Below are 22,942 nucleotides of genomic sequence, written 5' to 3' on the forward strand. Positions count from 1 at the left end.
TCAGGGGCATAAGGAGAGCGATCCATGTCTGTTCGAGAGCTGAAAATCAAACACACACACACACACACACACACACCACAATCTGGTTTATTTGCTTTACAAACACGATTTATTAAATACAGCACCAGTATGTGAGTTTCACATGTGTCCGATTCTTAACCAGCAAAAAGCCTTTCCTACTGTTAATGATACATTTGTTTTGAAATGCAACAACACAGAGTCATGCAAAGCAGCAGAGAGAGAGCAGGCTGGAGCTGTGTGCATGTACCACATGTGTGTCATTCACAGTGTCTGACCAGGGGTGCAAATATGGGGTATGCAGTAATATGCAGTGCACAGTGGCACCACACCTGGTGGGGAGGTAGAGTTACAGTTAGGGTTAGGGTTAGGGGGGCATTGCATGTAGGGAATTTAAATAAATAAACATGTCCCTCTCCACAAATAGCTGCTTAAAGTGAAATGCGTAATTAACTGCCAAATATTTACCGTCTTCAAGTACCACATTTTTCTCTGAATGTATTCTAGACAAATATATCAACAATGAATTATAAGTACTAAATGTGCACATGCAATTATTATACAGCCATGGTGTGAGATTGTGGAATACTGTCTATGATTGAGTCTGTAATTTCTCGACAGAAGTGTTTTTAAAACTAAACCAATATAAAAACATTTATTCAGCTCATAAATCCTATAAAACATGCAGCATTAAACATGAACTTCCAGCAGATGAACTCCATACATACTGTATTTATACCAAGAGATCTTTACAATTGACACGATCATTGTAGAGGAAAAGTTCACTCAATTAATTTAATTATATTTTATATATACAGTGGAACCCGGTTATCTCGCCCTCGGTTACCTCGACAACCCTATTAAGTCGACGTTTTTGAAGTGGAACCGCCAAATTCTCGCTTTTTCTAAGCATTTTTTATCGGTTATGTCGACTTTTTTTATGTCGCGGAACCCTAATATCTCGAGCACAATGGGGGAAAAATTAGAAATTTTAACGTCAGTTATGTGGATTGGCACTGTGCAGACGCAGAAGAACTCGCGAAAGTGGTGGAAAAATCAAACCTTACAGCTGCTACAGGTGTTGTATTGTATACTGGTGAATTTCTGCTGTTAGTAAGTGCACATATGCATTTTTTTGTTAAATGTTATGCGATGAACGGGGCGCGGCTCCAGGCTTCAACTGCTTACCGTCGCTCCTTATCGAGAGCCGTGCTCCCATACCGCGAGCAGGGTAAGGAGCACGGTTCTCTCGGTAAGAAGTTGAAGGCGGAGCTTCAGAGAAAGCGGCCGAGAAAGCACCTGCCACGCCCCTTTCGGCCGTTCACGTTTGAGACTTTTCTGTCCCTCGTTTTTGGTTTCCGGTTCGTTTTGGATCTTCCGGGGTTTTTTTCCGGCTTCGCGCCGTGCGCCATTCCATTCACAAACTCTCTCTCTCTCTCTGGCTTATCTCCCCTCGCATCAGCGGACGTAGTTTTCGGACACTTTGCTTTGTGTGTTTGTGCGGATTACTTTAGCCTGATGGTCATACGTTATCATACACTTAGTTATGTTTTTCTTTTCTTTCCACATGTGGACTAAATGTGAGACGGCACTGTGCAGACGCTGTTTTTTTTTTGAGTGATCTGTGTGTTTATAATGTTGGAGAATATAATAAAGGTTTGGATGGAGAATGGACGGTGGTTTGTATTGTATACTGGTAAATCTCTGCTGTTAGTAGGTGCACTTATGCCTTTTGTTGTTAACAAACTATGTACATTTTTATAGCATGACCATCAAACAAATCGCGGCAAAACCCTCCAAAAACACGTGCATGCACATTCTCATTTATTAACGCACATCGTGTACATAAAGAAATTTCAAGCACGTTAATATACTGCCATTTTGATTTTGTTTATCTCGATCATCGGTTACCTCGATGCTTTTGGCACCCCCTAGGACATCGACATAACCGGTTCCACTGTATATATATATATATATATATATATATATATATATATATATATATATATATATATATATATTTTAACTGGTTAATTTATGCATCCCGCAATGCATCACGGGAAGAAATACTTCCGCAAAAGTCTTCAAAAGTATGAAAAAAACTTTCCTATAAGAAAATGACAGTATAAATAATAGAAACATGTTGAATAGAAAATAGTTTGATGGAGAAACTTACAGATGAAACACGATGAATCTCTGGATTCCGCTTCACATCAGCGTTATTTAGCCACGCCCACATCGCCTGTGACGTAACAACCCTTTTCCTCGTTTTAAACCTATAGATGTTACAGGTGTATAATTTACCCTGTTACATTTACATGTCCTGTTTCAACTCATACAAAACTGTTGATTTGTCATGTTTATACTCATATCTGTGTTTAAAAATGTAGTTACCTGATTAAAATGGGTGCTTCTCTTAAATGCCTTGATAATAGAAGCTGATGTCACTTCCTGTCCTGATTCCTCCTCTTCTCTTTCTTTATTGTAATCTCATTGAAGTGGTGGGTTTCTCCTACATTTATGAAAAGTTAATTTATTTCGATATGAATTTCTTATATATTATATAATATATATATTTTTTTAAGAGACAGAAATGTAAACAGGGTAGTGTAGAAAATATGACGTTGTGGCGCCCCTAACGGTAGCAGCTGAAAGAAGAAGACTTTTATATTTATTTTTTTCACTCAAATCTTTGTGTGATGTTACTTTATCTATCTGTGTGATTATTTTACACTTTTGGGTGTATTTTATGAATGTGAGAACACATTGTGATAAGTCTACTACACATTTATTTTTATAGAGAACAATAAGTGAAATATCACCACAGAGGCTGCTGATTTGTTCTGTGTTCATCAGAAGAAACATTAAATACTTCCAGTGAACTGCAGTCTGCTGTCCCGTGTACCAGTGGACAGCGAGCAGTCCAACCTGGAGGACAGAGTGATGGAGTTGGAGGAACGGCTCAGTGAGACACACAGAGAGTGTGTGATCAACACCAAGGTGAGAAACTTAATCCTGGTGTAAATGATTGTACAGCCAATGAAGAGTCTCATTGTGGATGTGAACATTAATGACTGAATCCGTGATCCTCTTCCTCATAGCAGTGTTTTAGGAGTGTGAGCAGGAGTGAGAGACTCACAGTGTCCTGAAGTACCAGTACAATCATCTGAGGGAAACTGTAACCTACAGCAAGGAGTCACTACAGGTATCAAGTGTTTAAATGTGTGTGTAGACGTCAATTAAACCAACAAGCTTTTTCTTGTAAAACTTCCAGGTCTTCTGGATGAAGCTGAGAAGAAACACGAGCAGGTGCTGGAGTCCAGTGTTCAGCTACAGAAAGAGATCTACAAACTGGTATCAGACATGGACTTACTGTAGCCTCAGCTGAGCTGAAAGAGGAAGAGCTTCTTCAGACTAACAGGAAGTGCAGCAGGTTAATGGCAGTAAGTGGGAAACTCCTTGCATTAAGCAGTACATGATGAGTTCCATCACCTGCTGTATGAACTTGAAGAGAAGAAAAATTGTATTTCTAGTTGGAGATGCTGAGTTTCTTGTTGATTGAATGGATGTAAAGTTTAAAGCTGTTCTGTTCCATGGTTGTGTTTTAGGAGTGGGAACAGTACCAGGATGTTTACTGTACCATGAAGGTGAAGTACGACGGAATGAAAGAATCCGTGAAACATTTGTAGATTTTCATCACAGACTTGTACAGAGCATGTAGCGCCATCACTTGGCCTGAAAAGCAGCCTAGTGGTCACGTGGTCGGTTATGGCGCTCAATAAGTTCCTGATGTGGTTTCTGTTTGTATTTTTTCCTCCATCTTGATGAATTTATTTGTGAATTTGTTTGCATTATTTCAGTGTAAACAAGAAGAAAAGAAAATGCCTTTTTTCTGTAAAGTTTAAATAACATTGGATTTTTTTCTTTCTTAAATTTCAGCAGTTTTTATTTCTTCTCATTTCATTAATTTTTTCTTTGCATGTGAATGTGAATGAAAATAAATCTCTTGTTACTGTGTGATGTAATATTTTGCTGGAAATTGCAATAATAAAGTACTTAAAATGTATGCATTGTTTTCTTAATGTACTTATTTAACTTTAACACTTATTTTATCAAAAGTCTCTTTTCATTATATGGGACATTTAGAAGCTGGATCCTTCAGCAACAATTCAAAGTCCATCTCCTTCATCCAGTCCTTCATCTGCATCCAGTCCTGCTGTTTCTTCCAGTTCTGCTCCTTTAATCATTTCTTCCTGTTTTAAGTCATTCAGAGACGTCTTAATATGTTACAGTTTATAAATATTGTTTGCTAATATTATATAGTTGTGTTATAATTCTACATTTGTGGATTTAATATTTTTATCTATTGTTTATTATTAGGTTGTTTTTTTTTTAACCCACTTTGGAACTTTTTATTCATAAATGTTTATATTTATTGTTAAATCCCCCTTACTAATATTTACATCATTTGAAATTGTATTTGGATCTTTGTGTGTTTGCATTATTATACTTCATCATGTGACATTTTTGTAGCATTTTCAGTCATTAAAATAAAATGTTTTATTGTTTATAGAACAGTGACTCGTGAATTATTCTGTGAACCTGCTGAACCTAATAACATTATTATTATTATTATTATTATTATTATTATTATTATTATTATTATTATTATTATTATTAAGTAGAATAAAATAAACCTTAATACAGAAATGGAAAAGGCGAACATAAGCCAGCAGGAGCTTCAGGCCATTAAGAGCCTTATGCTACTCAGCAACACTCACAAGTATGTTTTTTGCTCTTTATAATTTATTCCAATCATTGCAGTGATACTATATAATATGTAATATAATAATATATTATATAATGTTTTATCTAAATGTTTCTTTTCCCTTCCACAGAAATGACAGTGTTGAAAACCAGCTTCTGGCACTTAAAGGTGTGTAAGAAAGTACAAGTTGATTATTACTGCATGATTCAGTTCTATTAAAATAAACATATAATGTGATAATGTGATCTGAGCACCTTTTCATTTCATTTTGTAAATTATTTTACAGAAGTGAACACCAGACAAAATCTGAAATCCGAGGCCTGAAATGCAAAATCAGCAGCATGGAGAAAAGCTTTCGCTTAATGGAGGTATTTCTTTCCATTTTAAATGCAGACATCATTGAACTTTTAGTGAGAAATGTGACTAATAAAACTAAATCTGTTTTTTGTTTTCGATCCTCAACAGGAAAAACTTTACAAAGTGGAGAACAAGTTGAACAAAGGTAACAGTAAAATCTCTAATACTAAGTTTCTATGCATTTTGATGTGTTCTGTATTTGCATTGAATATGGAATAAATTAACACAAATAATTAATAATACAATTATTAAAAATAATAATAATAAAAAATAAACAAGCAGGAAGCTGATAAACGTATTTAAATGTGACATGTTGTAATCTAATTTTAGTGGCCTCGGGGAGGCAGGACAGCACCACGATGTCTGTCGCCAGTTTAGGGAGGCCCAGGGTGGGCACAGGGGTGTACGCTCTGCACAGAGGGCACTGCAGGCTGTCGGGCTGAGAGGATTTTATGTTGATGCGTGCGAGGCACTCCAGGCAGAAGGTGTGGCCACATTGCAGCACTTTGGGTGTGTTGAAGACGTTGTTGAACTGACTGAAACACACGGCACACTCCAGCTCTGGGAGGTCATCATTACAGAAAACCTGGGCTTCAGAGACCTCCATGGTGCAAGACGTGGTGGTGGTGCAGGGTGTTGTGCATGGTGCTGTAGAAGGCGCTGTGGGCTCCGTGGGGCTGTCAGGGGCATAAGGAGAGCGATCCATGTCTGTTCGAGAGCTGAAAATCAAACACACACACACACACACACACACACACCACAATCTGGTTTATTTGCTTTACAAACACGATTTATTAAATACAGCACCAGTATGTGAGTTTCACATGTGTCCGATTCTTAACCAGCAAAAAGCCTTTCCTACTGTTAATGATACATTTGTTTTGAAATGCAACAACACAGAGTCATGCAAAGCAGCAGAGAGAGAGCAGGCTGGAGCTGTGTGCATGTACCACGTGTGTCATTCACAGTGTCTGACCAGGGGTGCAAATATGGGGTATGCAGTAATATGCAGTGCACAGTGGCACCACACCTGGTGGGAGGTAGAGTTACAGTTAGGGTTAGGGTTAGGGGGCATTGCATGTAGGAATTTAAATAAATAAACATGTCCCTTTCCACAAATAGCTGCTTAAAGTGAAATGCGTAATTAACTGCCAAATATTTACCGTCTTCAAGTACCACATTTTTCTCTGAATGTATTCTAGACAAATATATCAACAATGAATTATAAGTACTAAATGTGCACATGCAATTATTATACAGCCATGGTGTGAGATTGTGGAATACTGTCTATGATTGAGTCTGTAATTTCTCGACAGAAGTGTTTTTAAAACTAAACCAATATAAAAACATTTATTCAGCTCATAAATCCTATAAAACATGCAGCATTAAACATGAACTTCCAGCAGATGAACTCCATACATACTGTATTTATACCAAGAGATCTTTACAATTGACACGATCATTGTAGAGGAAAAAGTTCACTCAATTAATTTAATTATATTTTATATATACAGTGGAACCCGGTTATCTCGCCCTCGGTTACCTCGACAACCCTATTAAGTCGACGTTTTTGAAGTGGAACCGCCAAATTCTCGCTTTTTCTACGCATTTTTCATCGGTTATGTCGACTTTTTTTATGTCGCGGAACCCTGATATCTCGAGCACAATAGGGGAAAATTAGAAATTTTAACGTCAGTTATGTCGATTGGCACTGTGCAGCCGCAGAAGAACTCGCGAAAGTGGTGGAAAAATCAAACCTTACAGATACTACAGGTGTTGTATTGTATACTGGTGAATTTCTGCTGTTAGTAAGTGCACATATGCATTTTTTTGTTAAATGTTATGCGAAGAACGGGAACGCGGCGCTCCAGGCTTCAACTGCTTACCGTCGCTCCTTATCGAGAGAGCCGTGCTCCTTACGGAGCGCGCGGGCGAGCAGGGTAAGGAGCACGGTTCTCTCGGTAAGAAGTTGAAGGCGGAGCTTCAGAGAAAGCGGCCGAAAGCACCTGCCACGCCCCTTTCGGCCGTTCACGTTTGAGACTTTTCTGTCCCTCGTTTTTGGTTTCCGGTTCGTTTTGGATCTTCCGGGGTTTTTTTCCGGCTTCGTGCCGTGCGCCATTCCATTCACAAACTCTCTCTCTCTCTCTCTCTCGGCTTATCTCCCCCTCGGCATCGCGGTTGTACGTTTTTTCGGACACTTTGCTTTGTGTGTTTGTGCGGATTACTTTAGCCTGATGGTCATACGTTATCATACACTTAGTTATGTTTTTCTTTTCTTTCCACATGTGGACTAAATGTGAGACGGCACTGTGCAGACGCTGTTTTTTTTTGTGAGTGATCTGTGTGTTTATAATGTTGGAGAATATAATAAAGGTTTGGATGGAGAATGGACGGTGGTTTGTATTGTATACTGGTAAATCTCTGCTGTTAGTAGGTGCACTTATGCCTTTTGTTGTTAACAAACTATGTACATTTTTATAGCATGACCATCAAACAAATCGCGGCAAAACCCTCCAAAAACACGTGCATGCACATTCTCATTTATTAACGCACATCGTGTACATAAAGAAATTTCAAGCACGTTAATATACTGCCGCCATTTTGATTTTTGTTTATCTCGATCATCGGTTACCTCGATGCTTTTTGGCGACCCCCTACGACATCGACATAACCGGGTTCCACTGTATATATATATATATATATATATATATATATATATATATATATATATATATATTTTTTTTTAACTGGTTAATTTATGCATCCCGCAATGCATCACGGGAAGAAATACTTCCGCAAAAGTCTTCAAAAGTATGAAAAAAACTTTCCTATAAGAAAATGACAGTATAAATAATAGAAACATGTTGAATAGAAAATAGTTTGATGGAGAAACTTACAGATGAAACACGATGAATCTCTGGATTCCGCTTCACATCAGCGTTATTTAGCCACGCCCACATCGCCTGTGACGTAACAACCCTTTTCCTCGTTTTAAACCTATAGATGTTACAGGTGTATAATTTACCCTGTTACATTTACATGTCCTGTTTCAACTCATACAAAACTGTTGATTTGTCATGTTTATACTCATATCTGTGTTTAAAATGTAGTTACCTGATCAAAATGGGTGCTTCTCTTAAATGCCTTGATAATAGAAGCTGATGTCACTTCCTGTCCTGATTCCTCCTCTTCTCTTTCTTTATTGTAATCTCATTGAAGTGGTGGGTTTCTCCTACATTTATGAAAAGTTAATTTATTTCGATATGAATTTCTTATATATTATATAATATATATATTTTTTTAAGAGACAGAAATGTAAAACAGGGTAGTGTAGAAAAATATGACGTTGTGGCGCCCCCTAACGGTAGCAGCTGAAAGAAGAAGACTTTTATATTTATTTTTTTCACTCAAATCTTTGTGTGATGTTACTTTATCTATCTGTGTGATTATTTTACACTTTTTGGGTGTATTTTTATGAATGTGAGAACACATTGTGATAAGTCTACTACACATTTATTTTTATAGAGAACAATAAGTGAAATATCACCACAGAGGCTGCTGATTTGTTCTGTGTTCATCAGAAGAAACATTAAATACTTCCAGTGAACTGCAGTCTGCTGTCCCAGGTACCAGTGGACAGCGAGCAGTCCAACCTGGAGGACAGAGTGATGGAGTTGGAGTAACGGCTCAGTGAGACACACAGAGAGTGTGTGATCAACACCAAGGTGAGAAACTTAATCCTGGTGTAAATGATTGTACAGCCGAATGAAGAGTCTCATTGTGGATGTGAACATTAATGACTGAATCCGTGATCCTCTTCCTCATAGCAGTGTTTTAGGAGTGTGAGCAGGAGTGAGAGACTCACAGTGTCCTGAAGTACCAGTACAATCATCTGAGGGAAACTGTAACCTACAGCAAGGAGTCACTACAGGTATCAAGTGTTTCAATGTGTGTGTAGATGTCAATAAAACCAACAAGCTTTTTCTTGTAAAACTTCCATGTCTTCTGGATGAAGCTGAGAAGAAACACGAGCAGGTGCTGGAGTCCAGTGTTCAGCTACAGAAAGAGATCTACAAACTGGTATCAGACATGGACTTACTGTAGCCTCAGCTGAGCTGAAAGAGGAAGAGCTTCTTCAGACTAACAGGAAGTGCAGCAGGTTAATGGCAGTAAGTGGGAAACTCCTTGCATTAAGCAGTACATGATGAGTTCCTCCACATGCTGTATGAACTTGAAGAGAAGAAAATTTGTATTTCTAGTTGGAGATGCTGAGTTTCTTGTTGATTGAATGGATGTAAAGTTTAAAGCTTCTGTTCCATGGTTGTGTTTTAGGAGTGGGAACAGTACCAGGATGTTTACTGTACCATGAAGGTGAAGTACGACGGAATGAAAGAATCCGTGAAACATTTGTAGATTTTCATCACAGACTTGTACAGAGCATGTAGCGCCATCACTTGGCCTGAAAAGCAGCCTAGTGGTCACGTGGTCGGTTATGGCGCTCAATAAGTTCCTGATGTGGTTTCTGTTTGTATTTTTTCCTCCGCAGCTAATTAATGAATTTATTTGTGAATTTGTTTGCATTATTTCAGTGTAAACAAGAAGAAAAGAAAATGCCTTTTTCTGTAAAGTTTAAATAACATTGGATTTTTTTCTTTCTTAAATTTCAGCAGTTTTTATTTCTTCTCATTTCATTAATTTTTTCTTTGCATGTGAATGTGAATGAAAATAAATCTCTTGTTACTGTGTGATGTAATATTTTTGCTGGAAATTGCAATAATAAAGTACTTAAAATGTATGCATTGTTTTCTTAATGTACTTATTTAACTTTAACACTTATTTTATCAAAAGTCTCTTTTCATTATATGGGACATTTAGAAGCTGGATCCTTCAGCAACAATTCAAAGTCCATCTCCTTCATCCAGTCCTTCATCTGCATCCAGTCCTGCTGTTTCTTCCAGTTCTGCTCCTTTAATCATTTCTTCCTGTTTTAAGTCATTCAGAGACGTCTTAATATGTTACAGTTTATAAATATTGTTTGCTAATATTATATAGTTGTGTTATAATTCTACATTTGTGGATTTAATATTTTTATCTATTGTTTATTATTAGGTTGTTTTTTTTTTAACCCACTTTGGAACTTTTTATTCATAAATGTTTATATTTATTGTTAAATCCCCCTTACTAATATTTACATCATTTGGAAATTGTATTTGGATCTTTGTGTGTTTGCATTATTATACTTCATCATGTGACATTTTTGTAGCATTTTCAGTCATTAAAATAAAATGTTTTATTGTTTATAGAACAGTGACTCGTGAATTATTCTGTGAACCTGCTGAACCTAATAACATTATTATTATTATTATTATTATTATTATTATTATTATTATTATTATTAAGTAGAATAAAATAAACATTAATACAGAAATGGAAAAGGCGAACATAAGCCAGCAGGAGCTTCAGGCCATTAAGAGCCTTATGCTACTCAGCAACACTCACAAGTATGTTTTTTGCTCTTTATAATTTATTCCAATCATTGCAGTGATACTATATAATATGTAATATAATAATATATTATATAATGTTTTATCTAAATGTTTCTTTTCCCTTCCACAGAAATGTCAGTGTTGAAAACCAGCTTCTGGCACTTAAAGGTGTGTAAGAAAGTACAAGTTGATTATTACTGCATGATTCAGTTCTATTAAAATACACATATAATGTGATAATGTGATCTGAGCACCTTTTCATTTCATTTTGTAAATTATTTTACAGAAGTGAACACCAGACAAAATCTGGAAATCCGAGGCCTGAAATGCAAAATCAGCAGCATGGAGAAAAGCTTTCGCTTAATGGAGGTACTTTCTTTCCATTTTTAAATGCAGACATCATTGAACTTTTAGTGAGAAATGTGACTAATAAAACTAAATCTGTTTTTTGTTTTCGATCCTTAACAGGAAAAACTTTACAAAGTGGAGAACAAGTTGAACAAAGGTAACAGTAAAATCTCTAATACTAAGTTTCTATGCATTTTGATGTGTTCTGTATTTGCATTGAATATGGAATAAATTAACACAAATAATTAATAATACAATTATTAAAAATAATAATAAAAATAAACAAGCAGGAAGCTGATAAACGTATTTAAATGTGACATGTTGTAATCTAATTTTAGTGGATATACAGTTTAATCTTAGCATGTGCTAAACCTAGTATGTACATTATATTCCAAAAGTATTGGAACATTAATGGAAAAAGTGTTGACAAGGCAAATTCTTCACCGTCTTAATGAACCTAAATGTGTAACAGTCATTTTTTAAGATCTAGGAAGAAATATTGTAAGTCTCTCCGGATAAGGGCGTGTGACAAATGATATAAATTTATTTTATATTCATACAAACCCAAAGCCCACAGCAAAGAGAACTTCCTGTTCTGAGAGATGAAGAGAAACACTCATTTCTGAGTTTTGTGTAAACGAGGTCAGTTCTTATCTTCTGTTTTATTTAGTGTGCATGCGATTTAAACACTTTATTCTTTAGCTGTGGATTTGAGTTTCTCATTTTTTAAAGTTGATCCATAATTCACTGGTCCTGATGTTCTTAAACTGAACAGTAGATATGATTTATCATGTCAAATTTTGTACATTTTATACAATATCTAATAGTTTTCCTAAACCCAGTCTACAGTCAAGTCTTAACTTACTAATATTTGTTTTAAATACATGATTTAAATACATGTTTATTCAGTTGGAATCTTAAAAATTTCCTCCATCTCATGTAGTCCTTAGCAGAGACGTTTCTGTCTGTGATTTTGGAGAAGATCAAGGTGGAGAGAGGGTTTATGGGACATGATCTCCTGCAGTCTCTCTGTAGGGTTTATGTAGGCGTGTGTCAACAGAGAGGAGACTCTCACAAAGCACATGCCTCGCCTACAGACTCCTTAAAGAAGGTGAGATTATACTGATATTTCATTACTTATCTACTAAAAATGATCTGGACACTGATACAAAGAAGACAATTGTGTCTTGTTGTTGGTGATGTACAGTGGATGTAAAAAGTTTACACACCCTTATAAAATGGCAGGTTTTTTTAAATATAAATATCCAGAGACAAAAGAAATAATTATTAATTGGTAACTTTTTAAATAAAAAACTATCACAGCTTGATTGCATGAGTCTGAAAATCCCCCATAACTAATACTTTGTGGAAGCACAATTTGCCTTTATTATGGCATCAAGTCTTTGTGAATAATCTCTATTAACTTCCCACATCTACCCTTTAGAATTTTATCTATTCTACTTTGCAAAAATGTTTCTTTAAATTGCAGGTGATCTCCTGTGTATGGCTCATTGTAGGTCATTCCATAGGTTTTGGATTGGGTTGAGGTCTGGGCTCTGGCTGGACCATTCCAGTACTGTGATGATCCTTTTCTAATTTTGATATGTGCTTCTGGTCATTGTGATGTTAAAATGTGAACTCCTCTTTATTTTCAGCTTCTTCACAGAGGACAGAAGCTTCTGCCCAGCTGAAGAAAAGCAGCTCCAAAGCATAGTGCTGCCCCCCACCATACCACCATGTTGGTATGATGTTACTTGGAGGATGCTCTGTATCGGCTTTACACCAAACATACCTTTTAGATTTATGGGAAATACGTTTAACCTTTGTCTCGTTGGACCATAACACATTTTCCTACATGGTTGTAGTTAAATTAATGAATCTTTGTAATCATTTTGATGTGTTTGCATATTCATATTATCTATATTGTTATTTCTGTCTTATATTTAAAAAAACCTGCAATTTTATAAGGTGTGTCAACTTTTTATATCCAATGTATTCCTTTTTATACCATGTATTTATGTTCTATTGTTTTGTTGCTTTGCAGATTTTCTTGAAGCCCCCATAGTGATTATGGTCATGGCGACAGCATGGCCAAGTTTTTTGTCCCATGAAAGTTCTTTATGCCGAGCAATTCACATAGTGAGCAACCTGAAAGCAAAGGGAAAGATATTTCACTTGCTCACCAAGTATCTGCACTGGGATGAGGTAAGAAGCTGATCCTCAGTGTTCCTCTCAGTGTCTTGTCTTTTTTTTTTAACTGGACTTTATCAAGTATTTTACTGCCTCCTTAATCTACCTGTGATTTCCAAGTATCAGTGTAAATTTAGTGGGTATTAAATAATGATGTATTTTCTCCCAGGAGCCTCCGGGAAACATCTACAATATGATCACCAGCACCCTGAAGTCTTTTCTGGAAGACAGCAGTCTGAGGTTCCTGGAGAACAGCTGGTATGGTTATGATCTCTGCCCTGTTACCTGGAACTACATCTTCAGTCTGGATCTTCTGTGTGCACAACTGGGCTGGACTTGGACCATTACCAATATTATACGGTACTGAATGCAAAACATCTTCAACATATTGTAAAGTTAATATTTAAACAGCCATTTTTATATCTAATTTTTAATACAATAAGATCTCACAGGGAAAAATGTGGTAATTGTTGATATGGTGATGTTTCTGTGAGAAAATGTTTATTGTGCATTTATAAATTAAGTTTCCAGGATCAGTGTTCAGACAGTCAGAGAGAATTCTGTAACTTTAGCTGTAAGTATTTCACCATGGAAGGGTCTCTATTTAGGAAGTGGTAGCTCAGTGGTGAAGGTCAGGGGTTCAAGCCCCAGGATCACCAAGTTCCAGTCATGGCTGACCCAGTGCTCTGCCCCCGGCTTTCTATCATCACTGGGGTATGTGAAGAAAGAATTTCTCTGTGCTGTAAGGTACATGTGACGAGTAAAAAGCACCTTTAACCTGTGACCTAGTTCTTATTGCTGACTTTTTCCATTAACGGTCAATAATCTAGAGGTCGTTTAAAATATTGAAAAGTTCCCATTCATGTTGCATAAAATCACAAGTGATCATAAAACCACAGTGGCTGCTCCATAACCACCACAAAGACCCTCAACATATCCATTTCTCCTCTTTTTTATTTACTATGAAGGATCTTTGGCTGATCCTGAACACTTGGCTGAGGCAAGCAAGAACAGAGCAAACACCGTTCCGAGACGTCTGTGTAGCAGCAGTGTTCAGGCTACTTGGTAAGTTTACTGTAAATCCTGTTTCAGAGCAACATCTTACATTATTTCTGGATTCTTCAGCTTTTCACTCATGGTTTTTGTCCTTCTAAAACAGGGAGACTTGGTCAACTAGGACTTAAGGTGAACATGCAAACGTCACTCAAAAATCTGGCAAAAAGCATAAATCAGTTTGGAATGCAAAACTTCTCAAAAGGTATTTCTAAAGCATCAAATAAAGATGTTTTTATCGATCTTTATCTTTATTCTCTGATGTTTAGTTTTGTGCTTCAGCAGACCCTAAATTTGTATTGGATGTTGTGTGCAGGTATGCCACGGGAAGTGCAGCTCTCAGTCATCTATGCCACTCATGATCTGGCACCCAGCAACCCTGAAGCAGCTCTGAAGACTTTGGAATCATGGAGGAAAAACAGCACACAGCGCGTTTCCCCAGCCGTCATCAAATGCATTACGCAAATCAGCTTCCTTTGTCATCAGACCAAGTCACAAAACTCTAAGAAACTACTGTAGTGATTATTATAGTGAGCACTGCATCCCCCAGGTCTGTATCCTCAGTCACCAGCTGTTCACACTGTGAATCATGACTGTGCTGCAATGCACAGCTCCAATAATCACGTTTAGCAGTCACATGACCGTCATGAGTCTCATCAGCCAAAACGGCCAGACGTTTTCAGACAGGAAATGCAGTGGATAATGGACTGGTGCTGACTCAACAATCTTTGTGTTCAGCTGTGGAGAACCTCATCTGGTCTCACAAAGCCACCAGCATTGTGGATGACCACATACACCCTTTATACATTATTGATTATATCAGTGGCGGGACGTGCATTTGGTACCTGGGCCTTCAGTGGGGACTTACCCGACTTAATCCACCTCTTAATACCACCACTATCATGTCGCAATTATAGAAACAATCAATACAATACAAAACACAATAGAACAGAGCATTACACAGAGAGAGAGAGGCATTTCACATATGGAGGTGAAAACCATTTTATTAAAGCAAGAAACCCAGTTAAAACGCCAACCCGCTACACTACAACCGCAAAGGTCACCTACATCATCTGGAGCAGTTCAGAATCAATATTTGTCTAATAACATGACAAAAACATAAAATGTAAATAAAATACAATCTACTCAGCAGAGATGTGGACTCATAATTTGCACCTCCTCCTCACCATCTCCAGCTTTTCTTTGAAATGTATTTTTAAGAATATCCGAAATTAAACCAATTTCTTTTCCTCCATAGGCATTAAAAAGTCTAACTCAGATGTATTCATGTGAACACAGAGCTACACACATGTTTTGTTAGTTGAACTTGGCTGTAACAGTTTCCCTCTGACCAAACAATCAGAGGATAGAAAAATGCTGACGCTATTCTGGGCCTCATTTCTATAAGAGACTGAGATAAAAGTCCAGCAGTACAGACTTTGAAGTCACTGGACCTGGACGGACACACACACACACACACACACACACACACACACACACACACACACACACACACACACATGAAAATCATGTATCTTTATTTGTTGTGTTCAGGAGTGCTGAGGGAAAAGGAGAAGTGCAATTATGTATCGGACTGTGAATTAGTCTTTAACGCTGCGTCCGCCGGAGCTTCCGACGTAGCACTGCTCCAAATACGGGTTGGTAGGTAGGTAGGTAGAACTTTATTGTCATTGCAGAGTACAGGTACACAGCAACGAAATGCAGTTTGGCATCTACCAGAAGTGCCAAAAGTAGCAATCGTGAAAGTCGTGCAGATAAATATGTAGCAAATTCACAGCATGCAATATATATATATATATATATATATATATATATATATATATATATATATATATATATATATATATGTACAGTGAATAAATATAAAGGGTTATAGCAGTGCAGAGAGTGGACATTGTTAAGAAGTACATGTAAGTGGTTATGGCTATGGCATTGAAAAGAAATGTGCAGAAGTAGAAGGTTATAATATTACGGCATTTAAGAAATGTGCAAGCTGAATAAACAAGTCAAATATATATATATATATGTAAACGTGAATTTGAAATGTTGATCAGAATGTACAGTAATGTATATAAAAGAAACACATAAATAAAATAGTGCAGATGTAATCTGAGAGACACTGAGCCTCGCCATCTTGGTCTTACTGAGATTTTAGTTCTGTGTTGCTTTGTGTCATTTTGTCTTGTTTTATGAAGCACTTTGGTCCTTAAGCAATATTGTTTTGTTTTACTGTGTACTGCACCAACTGTACAGCATATGGTTAAAATAACAATATAGATAGATAGATAGATAGATAGATAGATAGATAGATAGATAGATAGATAGATAGATAGATAGATAGATAGATAGATACAGTGCCTTGCGAAAGTATTCGGCCCCCTTGAACTTTGGGACTTTTTGCCACATTTCAGGCTTCAAACATAAAGATATAAAACTGTAATTTTTTGTGAAGAATCAACAGCAAGTGGGACACAATCATGAAGTCGAACGAAATTTATTGGATATTTCAAACTTTTTTAACAAATAAAAAACTGAAAAATTGGGCGTGCAAAATTATTCAGCAAACTCTCTCCAGAAGTTCAGTGAGGATCTCTCAGGATCTTTCAGAGAGCATCATGAAGAACAAGGAACACACCAGGCAGGTCTGAGATTCTGTTGTGGAGAAGTTTAAAGCCGGATTTGGATACAAAAAGACTTTCCAAGCTTTAAACATCCCAAGGAGCACTGTGCAAGCGATAATATTGAAATGGAAGGAGTATCAGACCACTGCAAATCTACCAAGACCTGGCCGTCCCTCTAAACCTTCAGCTCATACAAGGAGAAGACTGATCAGAAATGCAGCCAAGAGGCCCATGATCACTCTGGATGAACTGCAGAGATCTACAGCTGAGGTGGGAGACTCTGTCCATAGGACAACAATCAGTTGTATACTGCACAAATCTGGCCTTTATGGAAGAGTGGCAAGAAGAAAGCCATTTCTTAAAGATCTCCATAAAAAGTGTCGTTTAAAGTTTGCCACAAGCCACCTGGGAGACACACCAAACATGTGGAAGAAGGTGCTCTGGTCAGATGAAACCAAAATCGAACTTTTGGCAAAATGCAAAACGTTATGTTTGGCGTAAAAGCAACACAGCTCATCACCCTGAACACACCATCCCCACTGTCAAACATAGTGGTGGCAGCATCATGGTTTGGCCTGCTTTTCTTCAGCAGGGGCAGGGAAGATGGTTAAAATTAATGGGAAGATGGATGGAGCCAAATACAGGACCATTCGAAGAAAACCTGATGGAGTCTGCAAAAGACCTGAGACTGGGGAGATTTGTCTTCCAACAAGACAATGATCCAAAACATAAAGCAAAATCTACAATGGAATGGTTCACAAATAAACATATCCAGGTGTTAGAATGGCCAAGTCAAAGTCCAGACCTGAATCCAATCGAGAATCTGTGGAAAGAACTGAAAACTGCTGTTCACAAATGCTCTCCATCCAACCTCACTGAGCTCAAGCTGTTTTGCAAGGAGGAATGGGCAAACATTTCAGTCTCTCAATGTGCAAAACTGATAGAAACATACCCCAAGTGATTTACAGCTGTAATCGCAGCAAAAGGTGACGCTACAAAGTATTAACTTAAGGGGGCTGAATATTTTTGCACGCCCAATTTTTCAGTTTTTTATTTGTTAAAAAAGTTTGAAATATCCAATAAATTTCGTTCCACTTCATGATTGTGTCCCACTTGTTGTTGATTCTTCACAAAAAATTACAGTTTCATATCTTTATGTTTGAAGCCTGAAATGTGGCAAAAGGTCGCAAAGTTCAAGGGGGCCGCATACTTTCGCAAGGCACTGTATATTGCTTTTATGTTCATGGCACAGGACGAAATATCAGTTTATTTTATTTTTCCATAATGAGCTGGAATAAATCATAAATGCTGTGGTGACCCCCGTGTGTAATGCTGCATGATGGCACTGCTGGAGGATTACACCAATGGAAGATTAAGGAGAAAAAGAGTCTCCAGGGACCATGATGATTTCTTGGCCCATGATGATGACTGGATAATAAGCTGATTTAGATTCCTACAGCTGTGCTCCTGGATCTGTGTGCTGAATTGGGTCCAGTACTACAGAGGGAAACACACCAGACCCATGCCATCCCCGTCCAAATACAGGTCCTCACCACTCTGGGGTTAATGACAACAGGTTGTTTCTAGTGGGAAATGGCAGACAGGGAAAGACTTTATATAAATATTATATATAATTAACCTTTTTCACAAAGATCTTCTTTAAATATAATATAATTCTATTAAATCTCATGCTATAGGTCTGGTATCTGCCCCTGAGTGTCATAATGCCTGTCATTTTGGATGTTATTATTAAGGTGGGTAGTTGATACATCTGGTTTCCTTCACTCAAGAACACTGACACTTTCAGCACCTTTTCCTGACACACATTTGTACATACAAAGCTGTATGAGGAATTTGGTGACTTTAAAATATATGCTTCTGTTAAAGTGCAAGTCATATGTGACTCTAACACGACCCTCACAAACATTGTGGCACACTGACCTGCTTCAGCACATGATTCCTTTATCCTGACACATAGCAGTGTAGGGAACAGACTACAGGCAGCTGCAGGACGTGATGACTGGCTTCTTGTGACTTTAACAACATGTAGAAATTGTAAACATTGTCCTGATGTAGTCTATAATATGACAGGTGACAGATTTCACCTCAGTGCTCAGTGTGTGTTATGTGTGTGTGTGTGTTTTGCACAATGTGGGACTGAGGACCAGTTTCCCTCCTCCTGACCTCCCTCCCCCTCAGCATTATGACCCCGAGCCACAGCCCCCTGCCCCACAAGAGGGATATAAACAAGATGCAAGAATCCATGAGGAGGTCATACAGCGTTTGAAAGGAAGACAAAAGTTTAACTTCATCTTTTAATAATTGTGCAATTTCACTTTTGTCACATTTTTCAAAGTTTATCATGTGGAGTTTAATTATTTATCTTAAAAGCATCCTCCAGTTAAGAAACACTGATTTAGAATCAGGATTTAAATGATGTCGAACACTTCAATAAACAAGTGATTTCATATTTTAGATTTTTATTGATTTTATTAATTATTATTGGACATGGAGAGGTTTAGCTTTCAGTTCCTGTCCTTGATGTCCAGACTCACTTGCCTTTTTTTTTACTGGAATGGGTGATAGTCGTCTGATCCAGTGCGGCAGGGGAACAGATATAGAACTGTGAGACTGCAGTGCAGACCACCTCATGATGAAACCTGTAACCACCACCGTGAAGATTCGATGAGAATACCATTGAGTCTTTCCTGATTGTGTGAAATTTGTGACAAAGGATAGGACGAGAATTCCAATCACGATGTTTCGCTGGTTCAGTTGTCCATAGAACATAGCCACAGAAGATGATGGTGTAGTACGTTAGAAAGGTGCTTTGCATGACGAATTCCGTGAACAGAAAACTGTGAGTTCTCGGAGCAACCAGCGAGCTGGCAGGAACTCCAAACGATTGGGCAAGGGTAATAGCCCTCGCACATGATAGATACGGGTGATCAGCTGAAGTCCTGCAGGAAGATCATAGACAGAGTTCTGGATGGAATCTATCCACATTCCATCTGGGAGAACATGTCAGCGTGGTGCAGAATGTCCATCACCGGTCTGAACGGGTCCTCATCAGTTTCCCAAACGAATTCGTCCTTTTCTGGAGGAAACCTGAACCATTTCGGGTAAATGATGGCACCGTTTACCTAAAGGACAGGTGGGCTGCTCCAGGCACCACAGGCAATGCTTTTGAAGAACAAGAAAAACAAGCATCGCAGGTAGGTCTAGAGGTGACAAAGTTGAAGCGATACCCCTCAGCACATGCTTGATGTACAAACACGTGCCTTGATGCAGACGCATACCTTGCAGAAGCCACCTATGTTCACCAGCTGCCATGTTCCTGCACACAGCATAAAATACACACAACAACAACATGATTTATATACGATATAATCAAAGAATCAGAATTAAAGCGTAGAAAGAGTTTAGTGCTTTTAGTTATAAGGAGGCGTCTGTTACAGTCATTTTTCTCATTGACTAGGGCCATAATCCCTCCATCCAAATCCACATAGATGTTTTGATCCATATCTGTGGAGATGTTTTCTGTAGAAGACTCTTCACCTGTAATTTTATACACTGGGAGCTGTACGTATTGTCTAAACAATGACAAGGAATTCCACAACAGATAAAACATGCCACGGCTGCAAGGATTATTAAAATTGTAGTCCCAGTCTGACCCTATTCTACTCTATTTATTAGTATATTATGTTAATTATACTTGGAGTAAACAGGTTACATGAGTTTGATTAAAATATGGGATAAATAGGTTAAATTAAGCTACTTCATTGTATCTAATAGATTCTATACTAATTATTAGGTACATTTGTTGGATTAATATAAAAAGTTAAACTATAAAAGCTAATCTTAGCTAGCGGCTAGTTACCCATGCAAATGTCACTAAATAATGACTTTGTACTTTTCAGTCTTCTACTAAATAATCTACAATATTCTGCCATAATTATTTAGACGACTTACCAGGTACCTGTATGAAGAAATGTTCAATAGAAGAGAATTTGTAATGTTTTTTTAGTTGCTGCTAATCGCTGCTGCTTCTTGCTGCTGTTTGTTTGTTTGGTGGTTGTCAATTTTAGTGTCTCTTTACTTACAATTGGTAAATTCACAAATGAGAAACAAAAGCACGCTTTGAATTATATAGACGTGTCACACTGTGACATCACACCTAGATGCCCCGCCCTCTGCCTGTGACATCATCATGTCACTCACTTTATTTCTCTCTCTATTTCTCTCTATCTCTCTCTCTCTCTCACACACACACACACACACACACACACACACACACACTGCGCAAGTACAGATTACAGAGGGAAGATTACACACAAACCGGATGAAGCTGACTGAGGTGAACCCCTGAAACTAACCCAGGAACAGAGTAGGAACATTCTGATCACCTGCTGGTTTCTTTTTGAGAGACTGCTGAAAGGAAATTTCTTGAACTATCTATGGATTCAGTCTCGGTCGACCTCATTGTTTTGAATAGAAGTGACTGAACTGAACTCTTGAACCGAGTCACTTGAACTGAATCTAAAGAGTCGAAATCATCAAACCGAATCTTTTCTAACTGAATTGACCAAACTGAATGGACTGAATTATTAAAATGAATCTATTAAATAGTTCTTTCTGATGTTTTTCTACTAACTGCAGTTGTCAAAAGTTATACTTGAACTATGATGTTATGAGGCTGCATTGGAACTAAACTTTATAGTATTGTGTGCATCAGATGAACCCATGAAGAACTCATGTATTGTAAACTGATTTAATCTCTGTGTTATTGTGATTTAATATTTAAACTGATGCTGTGAATACTGTTCAATAACTGTTTATTTTATTACTTTAACTTCTGTTCATGTAAAATTGGGTTTAAACAGAACCTTTATTTTATTATCATTTACTTTTGTGTCATTTTTCCAACATTTTATCATGTGAAATTTAATTCTTAGTTAAATTTAAATGATGTACAATAATAATTTTATAATATAAACAAAACACACTTTATTTAAGATATTTATTCATTTTGAAGTAATAAAAAATATTCAGTTACAATAATCACTGATATTTTTGTACTTTATTATATGTAGGACATGTCCAGCTTGATCTCCTCTTTTTCTTTCTCTGGTTTTCTTTCTCTAGTGCTGAAGTCATATTGCTGAACAGCTGTACAGCTTCCTCCAGTCACTCTCGGGTTTCCATCCTCATTTCTCTTCCCTCACCTAAGAATCTTTGTTTCCTCAGAGATTTTCTGCGACTCTTTGGGCTTGTAGAGGTTCAGCTTTCTGTTTCTGCTGTTTCTCATAGTCAGAACTCAAAGTGCCTCAGCTGAGCTTCATGTTTCTCCAATTGCTCTTGGTTTCTCAGAATGATGTTTTGATGATATATTTTATGGAGAGCAAAATATTTTAAGTTATTTAAAGTTAAATTTTTATTTATTCTGGAATAATTTTCATGTCTGTTTTTATTAATATTTATGTTCAAAAAACATTGTTTTAGTGTGTTCAATAAATGTTTATCCTGTTCGGCCCGCAACCTAAAGTGGGCTTTAAGTTTTGGCCCCCTGTGCAATTGAGTTTGACACCCTCATATAGATAAATATCATTAATTATTAATAATAACATAATTAAAGGTAATTGAGCAAATCTTTTATCTCAGAAGTGTGTATCAAACTGGTAGCCCTTCACATTAGTCGGTACCAAGAAGTAGCTCTGTGTCAGGTTTGACTGTTTTATAATCTTGTTACTTTTGTCCCCACATGAACATATACATTTTTATATTTAGTCATTGTGATTTCACCCTTTTACATCGTATCTCTGTTGGTTTCTTTTATTCAGCTCCATCTCACAGACGTTCTGGGACAGCTCTTAGAGAGCGTTCTCCCCGACAGTATCATCAATTTCAGCTCTTCTTCCTCACCACTGAGATTGCTCCATTTATTAAACATCTCTACTCCAGCTGTTCCAGAGAACCCTGTCTGCCTCCTCACATCGTGAAGAATACTTTTACACGTGATATGAGCACACAGACAGAGGAGTTTCCAGGTAGTCTAGCGTTCGGTAAGGCAGCTGAAGCGC

The 22,942-nt window shown here is 37.4% G+C and overlaps 1 protein-coding gene and 5 long non-coding RNA genes across 9 annotated transcripts in view; 5 read left to right on the plus strand and 1 right to left on the minus strand.

Moving 5' to 3' along the window:
- The window catches only part of LOC124384638 (eukaryotic translation initiation factor 4 gamma 3-like), a 1,295,064-nt gene that overhangs the window by 243,594 nt on the left and 1,028,528 nt on the right, over positions 1 to 22,942 (minus strand). The gene's annotated exons all lie outside the window — the stretch shown is intronic.
- LOC124384781 overlaps positions 1 to 22,942 on the plus strand; it is a 277,817-nt gene that overhangs the window by 212,717 nt on the left and 42,158 nt on the right. The gene's annotated exons all lie outside the window — the stretch shown is intronic.
- LOC124384711 lies at positions 2,792 to 3,825 on the plus strand. 2 transcript variants are annotated; one of them, XR_006925512.1, is made up of 4 exons: positions 2,792 to 3,018; positions 3,120 to 3,223; positions 3,308 to 3,461; positions 3,627 to 3,825. It is a non-coding gene; the product is annotated as an uncharacterized LOC124384711 (long non-coding RNA). The 2 variants fall into 2 exon arrangements; XR_006925511.1 differs by having other exon boundaries at positions 3,120 to 3,461.
- Positions 8,779 to 9,673, plus strand: LOC124384718. 2 transcript variants are annotated; one of them, XR_006925524.1, is made up of 4 exons: positions 8,779 to 8,868; positions 8,971 to 9,074; positions 9,159 to 9,312; positions 9,476 to 9,673. It is a non-coding gene; the product is annotated as an uncharacterized LOC124384718 (long non-coding RNA). The 2 variants fall into 2 exon arrangements; XR_006925523.1 differs by having other exon boundaries at positions 8,971 to 9,312.
- On the plus strand, positions 10,588 to 11,134 carry LOC124384708. Its single transcript, XR_006925505.1, has 4 exons — positions 10,588 to 10,644; positions 10,760 to 10,797; positions 10,916 to 10,998; positions 11,098 to 11,134. It is a non-coding gene; the product is annotated as an uncharacterized LOC124384708 (long non-coding RNA).
- LOC124384766 lies at positions 12,064 to 13,440 on the plus strand. 2 transcript variants are annotated; one of them, XR_006925581.1, is made up of 4 exons: positions 12,064 to 12,088; positions 12,633 to 12,719; positions 13,022 to 13,182; positions 13,337 to 13,440. It is a non-coding gene; the product is annotated as an uncharacterized LOC124384766 (long non-coding RNA). The 2 variants fall into 2 exon arrangements; XR_006925580.1 differs by lacking the exon at positions 12,064 to 12,088 and adding an exon at positions 12,472 to 12,524.

This window comes from Silurus meridionalis, chromosome 4, assembly GCF_014805685.1.
Source record: "Silurus meridionalis isolate SWU-2019-XX chromosome 4, ASM1480568v1, whole genome shotgun sequence".
In the NCBI taxonomy this organism is placed as follows: Eukaryota; Metazoa; Chordata; class Actinopteri; order Siluriformes; family Siluridae; genus Silurus; species Silurus meridionalis.